The 25,442-nt window shown below is 36.8% G+C and overlaps 1 long non-coding RNA gene across 3 annotated transcripts; it reads right to left on the bottom strand.

Moving 5' to 3' along the window:
* Positions 1-914: 914 nt before the first annotated feature.
* LOC127432916 (uncharacterized) lies at positions 915-25,362 on the bottom strand. 3 transcript variants are annotated; one of them, XR_007895812.1, is made up of 4 exons: positions 24,180-25,362; positions 5,185-6,574; positions 4,880-5,037; positions 915-3,843 (listed from the first exon to the last, which is right to left on the bottom strand). It is a non-coding gene; the product is annotated as an uncharacterized LOC127432916 (long non-coding RNA). The 3 variants fall into 3 exon arrangements; XR_007895815.1 differs by having other exon boundaries at positions 915-2,865; positions 2,950-3,843; positions 4,880-6,574; XR_007895813.1 differs by having other exon boundaries at positions 4,880-6,574.
* Between the last annotated feature and the right edge of the window lie 80 nt (positions 25,363-25,442).

Consider the following 25,442-nt stretch of genomic DNA (forward strand, 5'->3'; position numbering starts at 1 on the left):
GGTGGCACAATTATATTTTTGTCTACAAAACTAATTTCAAACATTTAAGCATACACCTTCAGATCAAAAGATTTTTAAGATCGTGAGAAACTTTTCAGTCAAGTGTTTCAAAACTTTTGACCAGTTGTGTGTGTGTGTGTGTGTGTGTGTGTGTGTGTGTGTATATATATATATATATATATATATATATATATATAATTATTATTATTATTATTATTATTATCATCTTCTTTCTGTAATATTTTATTTAAAATTTGGAAAGGTGATTATAGTGTCCCTTATAATGCAATTAAATAAACCAGAAAAATACAGGAGATAAACTCACATCAGGACGTTTGAACAGAAGTGACTGCCCCTTAGTGAAAGCCACATGTAATAACAAGCTTGCCTTATATATATGAACGCCTGAGATCTGCTGAGATATAATGATTAGTTGTACATGACTATTATGCTTCTAGCCTATATTTAAGATTTTATTTTTAAATATATGGATACAATTCAACATTAAACTTTTTAAACATGAAACAAACGTTTAAGTATAGTTCAAATTTGTCATAGGCTGTTAAAATCCTTAATATATCACTCTTTTCAGCATTAGAACTAAGTAAATAAAGAAAATCTGAAAAGAGATGAGGAGAAGCAAGAAATAAATGCTTAGGAAAATATCAGGTTTGACTTTAAGGTATTTGTAAACCTTGAATCTTTGACCAAAGAGTGTGGGTAAGTGCAATATTGAGCTACCATACATTTATTCATGTATATAATAATAATAATAATAATAATAATAAATAAAATATTTTTTAAATTGTAATATACAGTCTTTATCAGTTTTTTTTTTTTTTTAACTGATCATAAGGCACAAAAAGCAAATATTCTGTTTTATATACAATAGAAAGTAGATGTACACTATTATTTTCTATGTCTGCTGATCTATAATCCTCTTTAGCCCTCAGTTGCCATTGATGTGCCTCTTGTGCCTCTTGTCTGAACTGTGGCTAGCGGTCCAGCATAGGTCAGCAGCCAGTCAACTGAAGCACCCATGAGACACTGCCATTCAGAATCCAGCATACCAGGACTATTGCCAAAGTTACTCAGTTATGCGAACAGAGTGAGTATTTTGCATTATTTCATTAACGAGTATAGAAAATGAGAGCTTACTTAAAAATCAGTGACTAAAGATGACAAAAGCCTTATCTACTGTCCACATGAAACAGAGTCTCTTTGCTGTTTGAACAAGAAGGAAGAAATACACAAAATTTAGTTAGTACTGGATTTATGTCAGTTTATTCATAAATAGGGAAAATATATTTATTCCTCTATGAAAAGAAAAAGAAAGCTCAAAGTGAAAAGTCCATACAGTTCTATTATTACTTGAAAGGGAAACTTATAAGATACATGTGATTAGTAAGTATTAATTTTATTGTGCCAGTGCATGACTGTAAATTAAGCCATAATTTCAACAATGTGTCTCTAACCAGGAAGGGTAAACATGCTCATAGAAGATCATTTAGACATGACATTTACATTAAGTCACAGATAAGACTACTCTCCAGCAGCTGCTCTTGGTTTTTGTGTGGCCATAGCAATGATCCTATAGGTACAGATGTATTTGTTATTGGGAATGTGTTGCCACTGGAGGCAGTTGCCAGGGTGCAGTGGCTGGAGACATGATCTGTCTATGGTATCTCAGTAGGTCACAGGAGCTGATTTCCCATAATTCACCAATGGAGGTGAGAAACTTATATTATGTCCTCTAATTGCAGGCCTGAAAGACAAGGGGAAATAAGGGTTAGGCTGTATTACTCTTTAAGTTTGTAAGGGACATATTTCAATATGGTAAAGAGGCGAAGTGCTCCCATTGTGTGAACTACCCCTGCTCACTTTACTAAACCCTGCCCATTTACCAACAGTTTGCCACTGTTACCGAGCAACAATTTAATTAATATGGTACCCGCAAGATGGGGCTTCCTCTTAAATGCAGATTTTTCTCCTAATAAGGAATTTTCACATCACATTGCTTTCAAATCTTAAACTCTTATTGAGTTTCCTAAAATGACCTTTTTAATGAATTTTAATGTTTGTAATTCAGTTCTTGATTTATAATAATGTTTTAAAGGTCATCCATCTTGGCATCAAATATGAAATGAATATGATTAAATGAAGTAAATAAAATAATAATAATAAAATCTTAAAGAAGAGGAGGAAAGACGTGTGTAAAAAAAAGAGACATTTATTTATTCAATCTTACTCAAATGTGTTCAACATTTTTTTTATCCATTTACTAATTTTATTAAATTTTTTGTGTGTGTCTTAGATTGTATGATGTATGCATTTGTTTACAATTGTAAATGTTATTCCATTTCTATACTAAAATCAAATGTTGGAAACAAATATACTATTTGTCCAGTATACAGAAGACATAAAGGTATAGAACAGAACAGTATTCTTCTATATGTACATGCATTTGAAATCATGAATTGTTTGGGTAACGGGGACGGGCACAGTTGTGATCTGTCAGCACTGTCAATGCTTTAAATGCTTTTAAATATTTTAATTGTTATCAAAAGGCAATGAAATAAAGTTTTCAGTTTAGTAAATATTAATGATAGAAAATTGTGCAATAACATGTATAACTCGGTCACCATCACATACCCTTTGAATTTAAAACATGTAACATAGTACATCCAGATTATTCAACAAATCTTCACCATGGACTGGCATGAGGGAGTGGGAGGGTAAGTTTCATTTTAATGTGGGAAATAAATTGATTTCATAATTGTAATGTCTCATATAAAAAATGGCTCACAGAGTGTCAGTTTCAACAAATCAAAAAAGGATACGTTCTGCCATCGGCAACTTCCTGTCCTAAAAAAAAAAGTGATGAATGAGAATTTTACATCAAGCTCCAGGAATGACAGAAACCTTGTTTTAACTAAGTGCTTTACATACCTCATCATCTTCTGGTGCTGTGTGATCCATTATTATTCTGTCAATTTAAAGTTTAGGAAAACACACTGACTGTTTTTACACTATATTTAAAGGGTGGCACAAGCAGATGGTACAACACTTGTGGATAATATATTTTCATTATTTGACAGCTGACACCTGGCAAAAATAGCTCTTCACATATTAAATGTACATAGTGGTTAGTCTAAACTCATTATGTGGATAGCTGTGGCAGCAAACCATTTAAGCCACTTTTTATGTGATATACGGTATTTGGCCATTTCTGATACAATACAATTGATCAAGATATTTAACAGACTCCAAACTATTTTCCCTCTCCTGGCCAAGCAAATCAATATACTTGACAAGATCACAGTTAAAGGGTTAGTCCACTGAAAAAATGAACTTTCTTTCTTTTGTAGAGCACAAGAGGAAAAAGCTCTTTGTTTTTCAGTGAAAGTGAATTCAGACTGAGGCTCTCAGTCCCCAACAATATGCCTAACATTTTGTGTTCCAAGGAAGAAGCAAAGTCTTGCAGGTTTAGAACACAACAAAGGTCAATAAATGATGACAGAATCTTCATTTTTGGGTGATTTTTCCCTTTAACATCATGACATTAAGAGTTTGAGCTGAAATTTGGGCATTGATATTAACAAAGACCTTGCAAGAAAACATTTGCAAAGCCGATGTCTGATAGGAGATTGTGGTTTGGTGGGAAAGGGCACGAGGAGTTGTTGGGATCATGTCACACTGCCGTGTGTCTGGTCTTCCAGACACATCGCCCATCTTACAACGGTGACAATAATTGCGGCCCGTCCTGCCCCGCCACTCCAGACAATAAGAAAGGCTTGGGGCCATATGCTGAGCCTCTTGTCATGGGTCCGTTTGCAGGATTGTCTGTGGGAAAAGAGGGGATGAGGACTACGCCAGACAGAGGTCACAAGGGTCTTCTAAAATCAGGCTCAGGGGCAACATGGTCGAACTATTAAAAAAAAACTCAGAAAAAGGACCGACAACCTGAGTGAACAGGAGGAATTTTTGAGAGCATGGTGTTGTCTGTAATGAGTACTGCTGTCATAACTTTAAAATATTTAAAGTCAACTTTTTTAATCAAATCAAAGTGAAGTATACAAATTAATTGAATCACAAAAATGCGTGTTTTCTCAAATAAAATGTTAGATCTCCATGGCAGCATGCCATTTCTAATTAGCACCCATTACTTGGTGTGCTATATTAAGAAAAATAAATAACTTCCCTCATCATCTTTCAATCAAAAATATGCTGTGGCCTTAAAATGACTTTCATTATTGAATGCGGTGATTAGCATGGGCAAAATGTAGATTGCCTGTTTGGCTTTGTATGCAGTTATACAATTGGACAAAAGATGGAAGGCCTTAGGCTGCTCGTCTTTACCCTCCCCCCACACTTCAGTGTCCCCACCTCCACTCAATCCTCAATACTACACAAATAACCATCTCGCTCCTGGTACCACGTTAATTAGCGTGTAGATAACTAGCGGCACCCAACATTCACACTGTCATACCCTTTTATTAGCATGACACTAGTTTGTGGCTACCACTCTGCTTCGATCTCTTGGGCCCCTGATTAAAAAGAGGACCCCTCAGAACACAAATCTTTAGTTCCCTTTCATCGCTGGCCTCGTATAACTTGTTTCTCTGATCCATGCCGGTGTTGCTAACTGTTAAGAGTACCTTTTCTTTCCCTTCTCCTCACCTCACGCCAACCCCATTCCAGCTTGTGCCCCTCCAAATGAGAGTAATTGTTGCATTCACCTGAAACCCAAGTCTTAGAGACTTAACTCTGATGTATGGGTGTCGCCCAAGACAAAAGAAAAAAAATAAGTGGGTCAACGTTAGCGTCGAACAAGCTATTTTCTTTTGTGAGGTCACTTCGTTGCTTGAAAATGTCCTACCTGTTATAATCCACTCTCGTTGAGAGAATTATTCCTCTGTGGAATGGATCACACCCTCTCTATATCTCCCTCTGTCTCTCGCTTCCTCTGAAGGATCCAGGCCCAACTGTGATCCCCCTATGCAAGCTCAGCTCTACAGGGTCTCCTCCTGTCTTGCTCTGATTTCAAGGTAAAATGTCTCATTAGCTTTGGCCCTTGAAAGACGCCCGCTCCATCTTATATTCAGTTATACATTCCCTTTGAATAGCTTGTGAGAGGCAGGAAGGGAGAGAAAGTAAGGCAGGGGAGAGAGCTGATCCAGCTACCTGAGAGCTGCTGCTGAAGCCTCTGTAATTTCATGCAATCATTACTGCCTTGTGCCACAGACACATTCGACTGTCATGTATGCTTTACTTGAGGATAAAAGCTTCCTAGCAAAAGGAGAAAAGAAAGTGTCTCCAGGTTTGTATTGAGTGGTATGCCGGAGAAATGAAAAAAGGCATGCTGTTTAATGTTTAAATTGTTTAAAATATTGCTAAAACGGATAAAGGAGCACGCAACATGCTTTTACGTCATTGTATGTTGGTTAGTTGGTTCTGTTTGGTTCAATAGGACTATTGAAAATGGAGAATGTTATTTTATCCACACTTTTTTTTTTTTTTCATTTTCATCATTAGTAGTGGTATACAGTAGTTACAAGTAGAGGAAATTACCGGAGCCGAATTATGTCGTTATATTTCTTAAAACACATAGCTCTGACTCAGAATTCTAATTGGATGATGACTGTAAAATGATTCCAACACAATGTGAATGCACCATGATGCACCATGTTGCTTTGCAACCACAAAGAGCCTACAGTTAGGATAATGAATGAAATGACAGAAGAATTATTATTTCAATATTTATTAATGTCACTGTTTATTGAACATTGTTTTTAAATAACATTGCTATTGCTGACATTTTATAAAAGCAATAAGCCACTGGAGTCTTTGCGTCATGCCAAAGAACACCCCTTACCCATGGTAAAAATCAATGCACAGCCTCACCTTTGCTTTATTGGATCATTATATATCATTTTATAATATTATATCACAATGTTGCTTGCTTTGAGCACTGGAAAACCAGTGTTAAAGGGCTAAACCCAATCATTTAATAAAAATTTTCAATAATTATTTAGCAGTTGCCGGGATATGGACCATTTTGTTTAGTTTCATATAGTTATACCCATTCCTGAAACAACAGGCCTTGAGTGCTGACTTGAGCACAAATCATGACTGGGAGCCACTTTGATGTGGCCTTTTACCTCAGTTACTTATGATCGAGCCAGCCCCCACATCTCTGAATAAGCTGGGAGAGCAGTGCCATCCCTAATAAGGACTCTCACCATACAGAACCGACAAGGGCTATCAGAGCTGCAGTAAGAATACAGCAACGTCTACAGAGAAGTCTAGAAGGCAGAAAAGCTTCTTTATGCCCGGAGCCAAGTTTAACTTAGATTAGAGCATGCTTAACAGTGCTGACACAAATACTAGAGGCTTTAAATGAACCTTAACGGTCACTGCTCAGGTCCAGAATGGACAGGTAAAGGATAGGAAAACATCTGAACTACTTATCTTTTTGATGCCATGATTTGACTTTTGCCTCTTTAAGATCTTCCCCTAAACCCAGATTTTTCAGTCAGGGTCCAGAGGCTCCTACGGGTCCATTGCAGAGGGTCTGTAAATGAGAAAAAAAAGAAAAAAAAACATACAGCTTTTTTAAAAACATTAAAATATTCTCTGTTTCAAAAAATATTTATAAATGTAGTTAATTTGGTGTATAGACTTATTCATTTTTTTGGCATTAATGGTTGATTGTTTTTTAATGTTATTACTGAAATTGTTACTGTTAATGTTATTGCAATGTTACCATTTTTAAACTAGGGGGTCCCTGGGCTGGCTGATTTTAACAAAATTCTACATTTTATACTGAGATCAGTGCATGTTTATAGAGATGTCATGGGTATGTCATAGGTAAGCCTAAATTAGGCTGTAAGTGCCCTATCACTGAAGTAAGGGTGAGCTAAATCCAAGCAGAGGGAAAGTGCAGAGACCCAGAGGCAAAAGCTTCCCACTGCAGGTATCACTTCTTGCCTTGCGGCACACCACAGGGGCTAAAATGTTAAGCCCAACCATAAGCGGCATCCGAGCAAGCAAAAGGTGTAGCCGTGGGCAGCTTCTGAGATTCTCTCATGGCCATTTTCACACGAGTGTTTTCCCCCACACGTAGCACAGAAGGGAGTCGCAGTGGATGATCGACTGAAACAAACTCTCCAGGAGAGGAGATGAACACACTACAAAAATGTCCCTCAAAAATGTTCATCATAATAAGGTTGTTTTTGTTAACATACAGAATGTATGTTCACTACATTAATTAACATGAACTAACAAAGAACAAAAGTATATTTTGAAATTAACATTAACCAAGATTAATGAATTCTGTTAAAATACTGTTCATTGTTAGTTTATTATACAGTACCTAATCAATTTACTAATGATAACAAATGGAACCTTATTGTAAAGGGTTACCACAATATACTGTATTCTTCAATAAACTAATAATATTTAAACATAAGGTTGATAAATGATAATAAAAACAATATTCTTCATCATGAAATTCCAGATTTTGTATATTTTTAATATTTTAACATTTTAGAGAGAGTGAAACATGTAGTCACCTCAACAAGTGATTTAATTTATTTTGACTTACCAATGTTAAAGTACAAATACACTGAAAGAGTTTTCCCTTTTCTCCTGTCTGATGCCAATATAAATTATCAGTTACAACCCAAGTTGTGAGGTCTGAGGTACAGAAATATATATATATATATATTTTTTTGCCCCCCTTAATTAGCTTCAAATGACAGACACTGCATCCTTGCCCCTTGCTCTCTTTTGCACTCTAACACACACATAGACACTCATATACTGTATATTGTGATTCTCTACCGAGTGCCTGAGGAGATGAAAGCCATTGCAGCTGCACCCACCCCAGTGTTGTGCACTGGCTCTCAGGAGGGGCTCCCAGTATGACACAAAGCAATAGAGCAACCCACACACACACATTAACAAACAGATTCAAACACCACACAAATATTATGGATAAAATCTCAGGAAAGCTAAACAAATACATATTTCAGAGACCACCAATCAAAGGTAAAGCTGTATATACTCTCTTTGTATGAGACTCAAACTAAAACATTTTAGATATAACAGTTAAACCTGGATTTTGTGTTAAATCCAAGTTTAACTGCAATATCTAAAAATATTTTCTTGATAAGGACAAATACTTTGCTTCATCTAAGTCCACCATTGAAGAAGTTAATGCTGGTTAACCCTCATCTTCTGTCATTTTAGGTCATTTTAAAAGCTCGTAAATACATACTAAACATTGAAGTATCAGATTAAAACTTTTTTTACTCAATTCTCCATGACTTTATCTTATCATAATTTTATGAGAACTGATTATAAACAATATTTCAACTTGACATCATGTTTCAGATGCGCTCCTCAAAATGAAATATTTTACAGATGTTTGGGGCCTCACAGACCCCAGATATAAAACATAAATTAATGCAATTAATTTTGACATGCTAAAATTGCCTTGTAGATGTAAAAGTTCACGCCTGCAAATTGTTTACTTTAATTTGTTTTTTTGTATTTTTCTTCAGTGTGTTTCAGGAAAAATGGTCCCCAAACAGAAGCAGAAATTTGCTGTCCTGGGTGACAGTCAACTTTCTAAAAAGTGCATTCAAAATTTGTTGTAAACAGAGCGATACAGACTCAGAGATGTCTGCTGCTGCTGCTGTGTTTTAATTAGATGAGAGGTATATACCATATAAAAAGAATCTGAAGGGAAAATAATCTTCTTTTCTTTCTTTCTTTTTTTTCTTTTTTTTTTTTTTTAGCACAGAGCAATGGGGTCTCTGGACACAGAGAAACATTACGAACGTAAAGTAAATTTCAACAGAACATAAGGGTTAAAAGAGACTGTTTTGAAAGGAAATGCACTGCTCTTGTGGCCATTTCAGAAACTACCACAAAATCATGTACTGCACACATTCAATATGTCAGTCATGCACTAGTACAGTATAATAAATCAATAACTAACCAACAAAAGTAAATATTTTAACTTTTATATATTCAAACAGCACTGTTAAACTATGGTCTTACAGAACTAGATTGCATTGATCTTTAAATCACTGTCAATAACGTTAGAGCCCATATTTATTCTCCACTTATCCTATTGAACACAATCCAAATTTGAATAATTACATTAGAACTTTTGTTGGAGAACTCTATGCCCTTCACTATACTTGAGCTCAATTCATTCTAAACAGTCCCTTTAAGGATTGTACCGGCAGGGCCAACAGTGAATGCCCCGGTAATGGTGTGGGAACCTTGGGCGTCTGGATGAATATTTACTCTGTCATCATGGCAGGGTGATGCAGATAAATCTGCCTCCTTTGGCTGCCCATGCTAAAGACGGAGAGGAGAAGGGGAGGAGGACGTGAGTGAGAAAATGGCTGACAGTGAAAGAATCTATTATTGGACAGAGACAGCTGTGATGCACACTGTGAACTGAGGCAGAAGAGCCAAATAAATGCAGAAGAGTATGACATTTATTTTAACTGGGTGAACATTTCAAATAAAAATTCTCCTGAAATGTGATACTAATAACCAAAGCATCAAATGTAAAATTTGTTTACGGTGTGTAAGTTTAAATACTTTCTCCTGTTCCAGTTTAATGTGCACAACTAGAAGTCATTCGCAGGTTGATTTCTTCAAAAAGTATAAACACTGTGGCTCTGTGGTGCTATAAAAATATTTCTGTTTCAGCATCCTGACCAAACCAACACTGGCTCAAACAATAGTGTGAGTTTGGAGGTGAGTCTATATCTTTGTCTGACCAATGAAGGATGGGGAAGTGTTATGGAAAATTGTCTGAAAAGTCGTTATCTTTGCACTTCTGTTTGGTACTTCTAGTGGCACTGAAATTACACACTTCACCTTTAACACAGAAAAACAAAAACAAATAAATAACCAATGAAACATAATTTAGTTGTTTTGTCTAGGCGTAGATTTATAGGCTGCTTAATATTCACTTTAGGTAAGTGTGTTGTAAATTACAGTGGTCTTGAAGGTGAAAAATCCTATAACTTGTATAGATAAAAATTTATTTCTTGAGTATTATCATATAGATTTATTTTCTTATTTATCTAGCCAGACAGGTTCATATTTCTGTTTTGGTCTAGTTGTTTCCAGTAGTTTAATGTGAGTGCCACTGTTCACTGTCCACTTGCAGTTCTCAGAACAAATGAGTCAATCTGAGACAACCATGCAGCAATGACACAACCACTGCAGTGATCTCATCTAGTTTCTGCAAAATTTGAAAGTTTACGATTTTACCATACATTACCATCAGGCCATCCTTTTTCTAATTTCTCTTACTCTCTTTCTCAATCTTTCATACACACATACACACACACAGTTAAAGGGACATCCCTCCTGAATGCACTGATTACAGACCCTGTGCTCTTAAGGCATTTAAAGGGGCAGCAAGCCAGAAAATAACCACATGCTGACCTGGTCAAATCCACCACTCCCAGTTACGCAGTTTCTCAGGGAGCCTTTCAAGAATTTAAGCATCAAGGCAGGCTGACACCCCAGGTCTGTCATCTACCCATCACCAATCCACACTGGGTCAAACACTAGAGGAGTCTTTGAGGGACAATAGGGAACATGGGAAAGAATGACTGATGGAGGCCTGACATGAAGCAGGGGCAGGGCAGTGACCCCTAAGAAATGTCCCTTGAGACCCCTTTTTGCTTCAGATATGGGCTAAACAGAAGTTAAATATTAATTTAAGCATATGCATATTTTTTGCAAGGAACCACGGTACTGTTGCAGAATTGATCATACATGCTTTACAAAAGAAATGTGCTTTCTCAAATTATTCCACACAATTAACAAGATTTGTACACAGATTGTATCCTTAAAACAATGTCTGACATATCCAAGCATGTCTTTTTTGGTGATTATCTATGTTAATGATCATCAGTTACATAGCCTGGTGCATTTCGTTCATGTTCACTAACTCCTCTCCCTGTAAACAGCCCTGGTTATTTAACCTTTGACCTATGGGATGTCATCTATACTAAGAGCCCTGCCCTCCATATGGATCTAACCAATAGATAAACTGGTGAAATGGCTCGTTTTGGGTGGAAAGGGAGGGGAAGATCCCTGAGAATGGGGGTTTGACCAGTTCATCATCAGCCACTTTAGTGGTCACTACTAATATGACCTTTGGCCTGAAACCCTGTCAATGTTGCAGACTCCCTTTGTGAAGGACATGACCTGCCATTGGGGTGAACTTGGACTGCAGTGGAGAGGACCACGGAAGAAAAACAATTATCAACTCATTAATATTGTTAAGTGTGTTATAGCTGAGTGTGTTAATGTAAAGCTGAATACAATCACACACTCAGTTCTTCCATTTGAAAGCATACATTGGATTTCCAGGATTGCAATATGTTAAATGAAAAGTACATCCAGAAATGAAAATTCTTCCATTTACTCACTCTCATGATGTTGCAAACCATATGACATTCTTTCTTCTATGGAATGCAAAAGGAGATGTTAGGGAGAATGTTAGCCATAGTCACCATTCACTTTCACTGTATGGCAAAAAGATGTACTGAAAGTCAATGAGTGACTGAAGCTAACATTCTGCCTAACATCTCTTTCTGTTCTTCTTACAAAGAAGGAAATAAAGCTATATTTTAATTTTTAGATAAATCATGTTTGATTCTCATTTTTGGGTGAACTAACCCTTTTACTTTACAATTTCAGCATTTTATTTTTAAAAATTAGATTAAAAAAGATGGTCAAATGGTCTTTTAACCTCTGTCAAAATATTATTAAAATAATTCAGAACTACATTGCTGTATAAATGTTGCTCTTTCATCAGTCTTTCGACTGGTCCGATTCAGTTACCATCTCATTAGTCAGACATCCCCCGCATGTGGCCACTCACTTGAGTCCAGGGTCATGTTGTTAGTAGATATACAATTTGTTTGTGGTCACTGCTCTGAACAGACAATAGCTCCTGTATTTGTTAAAACCCCATGAGGGCCTTCTATCTAGGAGCTTGTTTAAACTTGAACACAAGCCTGGTCAGAGATGGGATGGGGTAAAAGCCCTTACAAGCCTGAACCTATGTTCTTCTGAGACTTTCCCAGAGGACTTTCCCCATTGGCCAAATCAAAAAGGTCACTAAAGGTTGAATGAGACACAGACATTGATGAAGAACAAGCATAGCATCATATTGGTCAAAGCTGGGAACCAATTTAAGATATTAGAACAGCTTTATCATAAAAAAATATATATATATATATATATATAAAATTAAATGTGTATTCAAACCTTTTCATAAAATTGTTTACTAAAGCACTCAAGATTGCCCCAGGTTAGCATAAAATTATGCAAATTTTTTGAGATTATGGTTTATATTGTCCTCGTATAAAGGACAAGTGTTTTTCAAGGTGAGGTTGCATGATGCATGAAGAGGATAAAAGCATGCTATAATTAGACATTGGCTTTATCAGAATGCATTACGTTAATGAAGATCCAATAAACAAACCTTTTACAACTATAAATTAATAAAATATATTCTACCCAGCCCAAGGATACCTTGTGTGATGTCAGTCTTGTAAAGGTAGGTCTCATGCATTAAGATTTCTGGGTAAATGGCAGATGCCGAACATATTATGTGTGATATTAAAATAAATTGGTGACCATCAAAGGGATTGTTCACCCAAAAGTGAAAATTCTGTCATAATTTACTCACCCCCATTTTGTTTCAAACCCCTTTGACTTTCTTTATACATTGAAAGTGAATGGTGGCTGAGGCTAACAGACTGCCTAACATCTGTTGTGTTCCACAGAAGAAAGAAAGGCATACGGGTCTGGAACAATATAAGGGTGAGTAAATGATGACAGGATTTTAATTTTGGGGTAAACTATCCATTTAAATTACAGTGTGGAATGATCATAAACATTCGAGATTTGAGATTGAAAGAGCCTAACCTAAATTGTAGCTGTGTGTTGGGGTTTAGACATGAACATCTCAAATTAAAAACATGTTAAAATTGTCCAACTAATTGAAGACTGATAGACTTTTGTTCAAGACATGGCACATTTGATCAACCCTCCAGGTCTACTCCAACATAACAATATTCTCAGTAAGAGTGATGGACTTTTGCCCCAACCCAAGATTTTGGGCCTCTCGTTTGAATGAGTGGAGATGCAGGGGCAGTTGATGCCGGCGCCTCGGCCCCTGAATAATCCCTCATGTATCCCCACAGTTCCTTTTCAATCTATACCTCAGCTTTCCCCCTTCCCTTGTTTCCTCTCACTGTCCTCCCCACCCTGGCTGTGCACCGGCAGGTAAGAACTCCGATCAGCCCGCCACTCACACTCCGGGGTGACGGATTAGAACACGTCCACCCACCGCTTGCTTTCATCCTTTGCCAGCACTCGGGTAGGGGGCTCGTCCAAAATAGGAACGCTTTCTCCTCCGGCCCCTCCCCCCTTCTCACCTCACCTCGATGAGGTGGCTTGGGGTGTGGGGCGGGTGAACAAACCAAGTGGCATGAAAAGGAGGGGAATGGGGGAGGGGCGCCAAGAAGCCGGAGGGAAAAAAGAACGAACATTGTCCTTTTCAAATGGATGGGAAACGATTCAGGGGGATTTGCTGGCAATTATACAGTGCAGGGCTAATCAATTCAGACTATTCTGGCCATAGAGTGGACTGATCCGATAGAACAAAAGGTCGGTCAGCAGGAGAGGTACCTGAGAAATGGGTCCGCTCAGTGTAAGGAGCATGGGGCAATACCTCACCCTCCTGAACAGCACCAGGGCATATTGGCTGGCTATGAACTTATTAGCCAGAGGATTAAGGGGTAAAAGCAAGGGCTCGAGGGGGACACCATAAACCCCTTTTACTTCAGAGCTCAGGGGTCTTAATACTAATCAGAAAACGATGATACCATTAAAAAGACCTAAAAAAATACTCCACATACTTTGAGAGGGATGGTAATTTATCATGTTCCATCTGTGCTCAAAAACACAACACATCAAATCCTTGTTTCGCTTAAAAAAGGGATCAGATTGCCCAGTATATTCATGAGCAGATCGCACACAAGGAGCTTCTTCGTAGGACTTTGATGTGATGAGGCAGATGACAGGTGATCTTCGGCCCTTTCATGACTATCAGCAAGGCTCCATGGCTTTGGCAACCTAGAGACAGTCAACAACCTGCTTTCAATGATCTTGAGGGACCTGAAGAGGCTCAATCTGGTGCCTCCACAAGATGAGGCTCTACCTGATTCCCCTTGGTTCCAGTACAGGGTCAATAGGGTCATCGTCTCAGTGTGAACAGGATGAACTATGGATCCTTTCATAATTCATACTACAAACTAAGGACTTCATAATGGGAATTGAACTAGAACCACCTGGTGCTTCAGACCAGACTGTGGATTATGGATCAAAAAGACCTTAAAGACACCAACATAGAGCACATCTTGAGGTGGACAAAGCTTTGACACGCTACTCAACTGTCCTCTGCTTTTTCTTCTACCACATATTTTTTCCTTTCTGTTTTTCCTTGTTTCTCCTCACTCTATTGTGCATCTCTGTCAACACTGTTTTTTTTTTTTTTTTGTCTTCACTCTCGCTCTGATGTCTCTCTCTCTCTTTTTTCTCTCCACTCTCCTCTCCACCCTTCTTCAAATGAACATAGACTGGCTGTTAAAACAAGAGGTTCTTGAGCTTTGTATAATGGGGAATTGTACATCATGTTGATGTTTATTTTTCACCTTACCTGTACCCCACCTTTTCTTTTTTGCCCTGGAGGTCAACTTTTTAAGGATTCTTTACCGAACAGCTGAGAGGACGCTCCTTAACGAGTATAGATCTCAACAGGGCTCAGAAAAACTCAGTCATTCTCATCTGCTACATGACGTTGGGGTTATCAACTTCAGAGGCCTGCATCTTCACTGGCATCTCTTGAAACTTCAAGGGGAATCATAGAGTACACCTCTCCCACCGTAAACATAAAGACAATGCCGTTCCTCATCTCCCTTCACACGTAAACACAGGATGAAAACAGACGATGGCCTTGCTGTCATAAATTGAAATAAAAGTCCTCGACGTGATCAGGGCTGTCATATGTTGCAATTTTTGCTCATGAAATATGGCTCATATTTTCTTACAAATGTAGGCCTCCAATGCACATTTTAACCTTTACTGTCTTTTTATAGGATGACTTCAAAGGATTGTCTTTGACAAAAGAGCCATGGGCTAGAGCTCTATGGTGTATCTCAGCATAATTTAAAGCCTCTTCTTATATTGACTGGTCAATTCATGGACTAACTGTTAACATCAAAGTCCCCTCTATAGCATGTAATGCTGAAGACAGCCCAGATCCACAGGATTTGAACCCCATAGATTCATCCCAAGCTTTTGTGACAGTAAACCTCTGACTTACAGCCAATGCATCTCTACACCATAATGTTAAATGACCAAAGAGGGTGCTCAGTTGGCAATGAGCCACATCCATTCTAGTCTTGTCTGGCCAGATTAACTTATCCAAATCAAGTTGGCTCACATCTCCTGTCTACAAGTCTTTTAATTAAACACATCATATATTAATCAGTGACAGGACATTCTGCATTTATCTAAAGCACTACAGTCAATCTCGCCTGCTAATGTACAGTGATCCGTGTACAGTAAGGTCAGGCAGGTTTGGGTAAGTGATCGTGTTCTTATGCGAAGGGTTTGGAGGGTACTGGAGGAAAGAAGTCGTTGACACCCAGAAACGCTCACACCGTGACGGACACACGGAGGACTCCTGCCAACCCCCCTCTTTCCTCCTGGTGCTGTCAGCCTGGGTCAGTCTACTGTCAGTGTGGCTATGTTTGTGTGAAGTGCCGTGGCATTACGCCTGCCTGTCAGTGTGTGTGATAGCATGCCTGGAGGTGACCACAGGGTTGTGGGTGTTCTCCCACACCCCTCTGGTTGCAACTGACATTGCCCATCCATTCTTTTCCAATGGGTTTGTCAATCACCATAAGCATAAGAGAGATAAATCACACGTTGCTGCTTGTCTTTAACTACAGATCAAAAGATTTCATTTTACAAATTTTACTGTGCAATCTCAAAGGATAACACATCAAAGACTTGGCTACATATTAGATATCATTTTACTCAATATTGATAGTTATAAAAGAAAATATATAAAAAAAATGTGCTTGCTTGTCTTTAAAAAAAGGGATTCAGCCATAATTAAGATTATGGAAATACTATATCTGTAAATTGATAAATTATGTTAGCCTAAACATTGTGATTATTGCTATGCATTATTTACATAATGTATATTAATCGTAATTATATATTATTATCTGTTCATGTTCTAATATAATTTAAGGTATGTTCTTTATATTTGGGGTCCCAGAGACCCCTATGCTGTCCTGTATTAATAATATAAAAAATTATAATCTTCTGACTAATTCAACACCCACTTGACATATTATTGAAGACTTAACAAATCTGTTGTATCACAATGCAAACATACCTTTTTTTCTAAAAGGTGAATTTTTGGGTCAATTTGAAAATACTTGGCAAATACAACCAACTATAACTGGCTATTTAAAAATATAACTGACAGGAATGTACTGCTATACTGTGTACACCAATGAGAGTATATTAGCATGTGGAAATGCATTACATTTAATCATGTTTTAAATCTGCGGTCTCTGAACCCCAAATATATGTAACTATTTTTATGGAGGACATTTAAAGCATTTATAATTTTGGTCATAAGTCATTTGTCTTAAGATATCATGTAAAGAAAAGTCATGAAGCATCAAACTAATACTTAAATGTTAAGTATGTAATAAAGGGATTATATAAATATATCATGCCAGAAAATAAAACTTAATATGTCCATCAAAATGGAGAAAAATAAATAAATTATAGTGTATTGCAATGCTATTAATTTAAAGTGCATACTAGTCACTGAGGCCATTCCATGTAATCTCCCACCCCAATAATATGCTTTGATTTTAACATCCACTGGGCTAAAATAATAATAATAATAATAATAATAATAATAATAATAATAATAATAATAATATATTGTATACACTTGTGTACCACTTTGATGCACAGGATTTATTTAATTGTACGTGTGTACTGCACACAAAATTTTAAAATTACCACCAGAGTAAAATCCAGAGTAAAGGTGATCCAGGTAAACAGTATGATAGAGTGCTGATCAATGCTTTAGTGTATATAATTGTCATGTAGGATGTCACCCAAATGTTACAATGCCATACCTTCTTTCTCTCATCCCTTTTCTTACACTCACATCAATAATTACTGGCTCCCATGTCACTCAACAAACACCAAACACTGCATGGAGGATGAGGCAGATAAATAAAAATAAAAAAATACAACTGTCATTTGAATGACAAAAAGGAGCTTTAACACACTGATAATAGAATCAATTTGCACACATTTATAAGCACCAAAAACTTAAACTCTACCAAACAAGTGAACCTGTTATCCCATACAAATCACAAACTTCACACATTTATGATGAAAATCAATAAGGTGTAGATTCTATGATTTTGCTATTTTATGTTGTTTAATGCAGCAAATATATGAAATATTTAAGAAAAAAATTGCTCAAACTTGACAAGGTGAAAATGTCTTTCATTCATAAACAACCAGCCTAAGCAAAATACTTTACTACCAGAAGAAAGAAAGAAAGAAAGAAAGAAAGAAAGGAGGAAGGAAGGTAGGGAGGAAGGAAGAAGGAAGGAAGAAAGATAATGAGTCCAGATTTATCCAGGAAATCTCAGAATTAATCAGCAAGTAAACTATTGCATTAAAGCTTATAAAAGACATCTTTCCCTCTTGCTTTCTGTCTGTCTTTCTCTCTCACACACACTCACCATACACAAGAAATAAAAGCTAATTGAAGCCTACTGTTAAAAGGATTTTAAATTTTAAGAGGGGCACGTACAGCTTTTGTTGATTTAGATTTTGCACCATCTACCAATGGGTTCATAGGAATATGTTTAATCAGGTAGGAAACTACAGACAGAAAGAGGTGGGACGGGGTATTGTGTTGGCTTGAAAGCAGAGCCAAAAGGGGCGTCTTTTCACGTTTCTTTACTTTCACCTGCTGGGATCCATTTGGTCTCTTTCAGGAAGAAAAGAGGTGAATGCAATGAGTAAAGAAAGAAAGACAGAAGAGTTGCCCATAAAGGCCAATACCTTAATCAACAGCTCCTTTTAATCACAGTAGTTCCAGACTCCACTGGCGGATTATAATAATTTGAACTCTGTCCTCTCTGATATGGTTAGAAGTACATAAACAAGCCAGAGAAGAAAACAGAAAGCAGAGTAAAATATTTATAGTTTCTTGATGTTGCTACTTTGCCATGTATGTGGACCTTAAGTTGCATACTAGGGAGAAAATGTAGAAATGTAATCAAATCAGACTTGGGCATGTTTTTACGCTAGCCACCCAGTCAAACAATGAGGTCGTTGTGCCATCTTGAGGATGAAGTGGGTACAATTGCCATTTTTTGTTCTTTTTTCTTTTCCTTTTGGAATCAATTGCAAAACATAAATTAATGGCATAATGAAACATGAACATTTATATATTTTATTAACACTACATAATTTTGAACTGTATTTTTAACTATGTTTCCTGAGTTTGAAAAATAAAAAGGATGAAGCATGGGAAATGTTACTGATAAAAATGGCAAAGAAACAGTACTGTTAGCTGAGATTGGTGTTGTTATTATGAATATTAAACAATTAGTATGTAAATATTGCACAAACTATTTTGGACTTCACGACCACAAGCGGACCATCAGCTATGGTATTATGGTACAGTCTACTTAAAGAACACACACACACACACACACATGCACGCACGCACACAAACACAAACACACACGCACACGCACACACACAAAACCAACCCACTTCATGGTTTATAAGTAAATTACACGGAATTGTTCTGTGGTAATAAATGGATTTCATATATATGCTGCTGTGATCAAAACTTAAATGCATCTATTTATCTTCAGCTTCTAAATACCTACATATGCAGACTGCTAAGCTAGTGTTTATCAATGACGTGTCATTACAGTGTGCCAACCAACTGCATCCAATTAGCATATATTTACAATATATACTTCCTTTTCTAATTTTAATATTTTTGGTATTGATTTAGGGTGAAATATGACATGACATTTTCATGACAGGTTTGTGAGAATCACCCTATTACTCTCACGCCAATATATCCTGAAAATCAAGTTAATAAGTAATTTGTGTTCAAGATGATGACTAGTTTTCATCTCAGTGTTAGTAAGCCCCGCATGCCCTAAAAAAGACAGCCCAGTAAAACAGCAGTCTGTTTTGAGACACTGTATCAACACTCTCAAGGCTATCAGGAAAATAACATTTCCAAATGTAAAGGCTACATAAGAAATGTAATGCTCTCCACACATACGCACATAAGAAATAAAGCCATTTCGAAATATTCCAAACATCATACACATAGACACACACTCTCTCAAACAGCACACATGAGACATGGTCAGGAACCCAGAACATTGTGAAGACAGGTCATACATTACTCAGCCAGGTTTGTACATGCATCTGTGCCTTGAGAGTGCACTGGCTATTTGGAGAGCTACAGACATGGCACATTGATAAAAGGGTCATTTTGCAAGCTTTGCGAGGGCTGTGTACTGTGAAGGATTGGATTTTCACATGAATGCTTGCACTCTCAGGCACTATCACTGTGAGATAGCCTTTGAATGGTAGATCTCAATTTCTGATTGCTGTCTGATTATCTATTCGCCTCTAGCTATATTGACAGTATTGAGAAGTGTATCAGAATGAGAGAATGAGAGATATCAAAATGAGAGTGGGAACAATTTAGATTCGGCGGCACAAGAGTGTCCACTTATAAATTATCACTTGCTGCAGTAATGAGATTTTGAAATGCTCATACAAAGCTCAGTATTAAAAGACTTAAAATAAATGTATCTTTATACAATCATTTTTAATTACACCCATTCTAAAAATCTGTTAAAAGTTGAAGAGAGTTCATCTATAATGTTGTTCCAAACCAGTGTGACTTTCTTTCTTCTGTGGAACACAAAAGGAGATGTTGGGCAGAATGCTCTGGGCTGACAGCTTCAGTCACCATACAATGCAAGAGAATGGTAACTGAGGCTTTCATTCTACCTAACATCTCTTTTTGTGTTTCACAGATAAAAGAAAGTCATACAGGTTTAGAACAACATTATAGGTTGAATAAATGATGACAGAATTTTCAGTTGTCATGTGTGAACTATCAGTGCAACTATACCATGAGCTTCATATTTGGAACTAAAATTCTGGAACATTGAACCCTAAAGTGGGTCTCTGCATCTCATTCAGAGATTTATTTTACAGCTAGGGATGCCCTGAATGCAGGAAACAAAAAGGATGCAAAATTAAGCTAAGGAACCTAGACAGAGCCCAACTAAAAAGAGATGACTGGATAGGACCTGTGATGTGTGTTAGTAGCTGTAGGGGAAGAATGCCCAGTGCCAACTTGCAACATTTTGATCTCCACACTTGAATTCACAGGCATACATATTCCCGTGCTGACTGACAATGAAGACTAATACGCTTCCACACACATGCTTAAACACACATTTGGTTATTGCAGGCAACATGATTTGAGTGGCAACACAGTTAACACTATGCATGGTGCTATGACGCCATCTCTGCCTAGTGCAATACTCTTAGTTGCAATGAGGAACACAAGCCAATAGCATCTTGCATTCTTCTATAATGTGCTATGAGAATATTTTCAGCCTGTTGTCTTTTTTGTTTTTCTCCAATTCATTTTAGCAGTCATTGTTTTGCCATTGCTTTCTGTATATACTCTGTAATATTTCCAATTTGTTTGCATGTTGAACAGTGTACCTGACACAAATCGACAATGTTTTTTTTTTGTTTTTTTTTTCCATTTTGAAATTGTAAGTAAGCTATGAATACATTACATCCCTTGATCATGGCACAGTTCCAGCTGGTCTGCAAGCAGAATAGAGATTTGATGAGGTCATGTGATTTAGTAGCTGTTTGCTTCATGTAGAGAGCTGCACTTGTCCATATTGTAGCAGCTAATATCACAACAGCCCTCTGTCGGTGTCCATGGCAACGGGTGAGAGAAAATGAAAGGAGGAAATTAAATCATGCTGTCATGGGGGTGCATGCATTAATTTTGCATAAAGAGTGGATGATATGTGAATGCCCGGGCTTGCCTTTGTTCCATGCCAGTGTCTGGTACACATCCAGATATATGACAAATTTGAAACCAAAAACTTGTGTTTGGGAACAGTTATTTTTTATAAAAAAATAAATAAAAATTAAAATTAAAAAAAAGTCGAAATACTGATTTTCAATTACTCTCAAAAAACAAAGTAAAATGTGTTGTTCTGGGGGGAAAAAATAACTCTAAGGAACAATTTGGCTTTGCAGTTTGCTGATATTATGCAACGCAACAAGACTTGCATTAAAAATATATATATATTACAGGTTCAACTGACAGCATTTGTGACAATGTTGATTACCACAAAAATAATTTCTACTCATCCCTCCTTTTCTTAAAATAAATAAATAATCATGGTTACAGTGAGGCACTTAAAATGGAAGTGAATGGGGCCAGTTATTGGAGGGGTTAAATACAGAAATGTGATGTTCATAATTTTATAAAAGCACTTACTGTACAGTAATTATTTTGTTAAATCTTTGAGCATATTATTTTAGCTATAAAGTTGTTTAAATTGTTGTTTTCACAGTAGTTTTTGAGTGTTAGGGTTTACGGAGTTTCATACTGATGGCAACGAATTTGTAGAATTGGATATAACTTTACACAGAAAAGGTTGGTAAGCATTTTTTTTTCACACTAATATCATGTTAACACGCATATTGTTTATTTGTATTTGTCTTGTGGCTATAGTTTTGAAACAGCGAATATTTAAATGCTTACAGGTTATCCCCATTCACTTCCATTGTAAGTGCCTCACTGTAACCAACATATTTGCTTTTTTAAAGAAAAGGAGGGACAGGGGGGGCCTGGGTAGCTCAGCGAGTATTGACGAGACTAGAGTCTCAAGTTTGAATCCAGGGTGTGCTGAGTTACTCCAGCTAGGTCTCCTAAGCAACCAAATTGGCCCAGTTGCTAGGGAGGGTAGAGTCATATGGGGTAACCTCCTCGTGGTCGCGATTAGTGGTTCTCGCTCTCAATGGGGCGTGTGGTAAGCTGTGTGTGGATCGTGGAGAATAGCATGAGTCTCCACATGCTGTGAGTCTCCACGGTGTCATGCACAGCAAGCCACATGATAAGATGAGCGGATTGACTGTCTCAGAAGTGGAGGCAACTGGGACTTGTCCTTCACCACCCGAATTGAGGTGAGTAACCACGCCACCACGAGGACCTAGAAGGTAGTGGGAACTGGGCATGCCAAATTGGGGAGAAAAGGGGATAAAAAAAATAAATAAAATAAAAACAATTAAAAAAAAAAAGGAGGGACAAGTCAAAATATTTTTTTCTGTTGTAATCGACATTATGCCACAAATATTCTTGATTTAACTTGTATTAAACCCAGAATATTTCTTTAAATATAAAGTAATATGCAGTAAATATTTAACTTATAAAATCTCTTACATAAGAACAGATGAACGAAAAGAGGAACAAAATATTTGTCTGTAAAAAAAGAAAATGTTCATCATGTGACAAAAGAAGACTAGTAATGTACAAATGTACATACAAACGATATCTAAGATACTGCACTCACTAGAGTGGCTGAGAAGTGCTATAGGATACAAATTTACATAACTGAAAACATTTACATAATATATATAGCACCAAACTGAATGAGTCCAGGATCTGTAGATTCAGAAGTGAAATTATGTTGATGAGTTGACAGTTGTTAAGATAGGCCACAACGGATCATTTAAATGGGTGTTCTCGCAATATGTATGAGCTATTTTGTAGAACGTGTAACTTATAGACAATCATTTTCATGGGACTGGCAATATGCAAGTAAAATCTACTGTATGAAAGCCTTTTCAAGGATCAACATTGCCATGCTCCCAACAAAAGAGCATTTTGAAATCTGGTATAGTGGGTAGGGTCAATGCCACGCATCACTCCTTCAAGATGAGCCAATGAAAATTACTTTCAATATCTGCATAAAGCATGTTTATTAGAGCCTTATAGATTTGCTCGGAAATCAACAAGGAACATCAGCACAATAATATCAGACTTCTTTCTAGCATATTAATGGTATTAGGGTATACAGTGACAGTTGTTCATCATAGCAACAGTTATTTCTATCAATCTGCACCATCAATTTTGCCAAGCCTGGACATTTATTTATTTATAACCATCAGTGTGTATCATTTGTAAAACATTATGGAGCAGACTGTTCCTATGACTGTTCTCAGACACAAGTACAAGCCAACAGACCTGGTTAACAATATACTCAAAGTCATCTGACAAAATCTAATTAGATTCTAAGAATAAAACCACTGACACCTTTATCTTCTCCATTAATACTAATACAGACAAAACATCAAGCTGTAAAATTCCATGGCAACCCAAAATCAGCCTTTCTGAGCTGGGCTCTGGTGGATTCAGAACCGTACACAGCAGTAGAATTCTGCTAGTCTCTCTGTCCATATCTGTGCAACGTGTGGATATGAGATTTGAATTCAACAAACACACTTGATAATAATCTGAATACCTGTCATTACAGAAATATATTTAGTTTTGTAATTGGCATAATTTTTTTTTTTTTTTTCATGATGCACCAATTTGCCAGTGTGTCTTCCCAGCTGTCTATACAACAGAGCTTGGGTCTCATCAATAATGAAACTAAACATCATGTTTATGCAATTCACACAATGACAGAGCACTGGTACATGATAGTAATTGTATCCACATCACTCACATGATCCCTACAGCATACAACAGTCTGTGCCTATCTTAGTCATGAAAAGCTGACACAAGTATTTAGGCAAATAAATAAAAAAAATAAATAAATAAACAAAAAAAAAAAAAAAAAAAAATATATATATATATATAATCTTCAGAACAAAAAGAGACTAAAGAGTATTAAAAGGCAGTAAATACTCACCTTTTGATTCTGTTTTGTGCAGGCTCTTATCGCATCATGGTAGCACAGCACTCAGGAAAAATAACTGTAGTGCCATGGCGATATGCAAATTAATGGATCACGCCGAACACAAGGGCATTTATTATTCATAAATTACTCATGTTTATGCAAATTAGGTTACACAGCGCTACTCAACTAGGGCTGGTAATTATTCTGTCGAGCAGCTCTAGGCTTCAGTGGTTTGCTCGGCTTTTTAAAAACAAATATTTTGTGTTTTCATGGTTATTTGGTTAGAAAGGAGAGGAGAGAAGTGTCAACGACACGGTATTCTTTATTAACGGCTTTGGTTAAAAAAAAAAAAAAAAAACTAATATTAGATATACAAGAGAATTCAAATGTTCTCTTTTCACAAAATTAACTTGAACTCTAGAACCATATAAAACATGAAATTAGGAATCTTAAAAAATGTGATACACATCAATGATATATAATAAAAGCTGGATTAAAAATAATAATACTTGAATACCACACATTTCAAACATGAAAGTAGGCTATTATAAACACTTGGCGCCCCCATGTGGCCATTTGGCAACTGTATAAAAACAAACTGTGCCAGGTAACTTCGTTTTGTAAAACCTTTTGAAACAACATAAAGATCCAAAACTCAGGATGACGAATGTCACTAAGAAATAGTTCACCCAAAAATTATTTACTTGCCATCATGCCACCCCAGATGTGCATGATGTCTTTCTTCTGCAGAACACAAAAGAAGATTTTTGAAGGAATATTTCAGCTCTGTAGGTCCATACAATGCAAGTGAATGGTGACCAAAACTTTGAAGCTCCAAAAAGCACAGAAAGGCAGCATAAAAGTAATCCATAAGACTCCATTGGTTTAACCCACATCTTCTGAAGCGATCTAATCAGTTTTGGTTGATAACAGACCAAAATCTAATTCCTTCTTCATTGTACATCTTGCCAATGCAGTCTCTCAACACGATCAAGATTTCAAGCTCAAATACACTCCTTAGTGCCATCAAAGTGCTCTGGGAGTGTGTCAATCTCTAGGAAATGTCATCAAGCTTGAAATCTTGATCGCCATAGAGACTGCTGATGTCAAGATTTATATTGAAGGAGTTCTGTTTAGTTCTATTATCACCCAAAACTGATTAGATCGCTTCAGAAAACGTGATTAAACCACTGGAGTTGTATGGATTACTTTTATGCTGCCTTTGTGTTTTTTGGAGCTTGAAATTTCTGGTCATCATTCTCTTGCATTGTATGG

This window comes from Myxocyprinus asiaticus, chromosome 4, assembly GCF_019703515.2.
Source record: "Myxocyprinus asiaticus isolate MX2 ecotype Aquarium Trade chromosome 4, UBuf_Myxa_2, whole genome shotgun sequence".
In the NCBI taxonomy this organism is placed as follows: Eukaryota; Metazoa; Chordata; class Actinopteri; order Cypriniformes; family Catostomidae; genus Myxocyprinus; species Myxocyprinus asiaticus.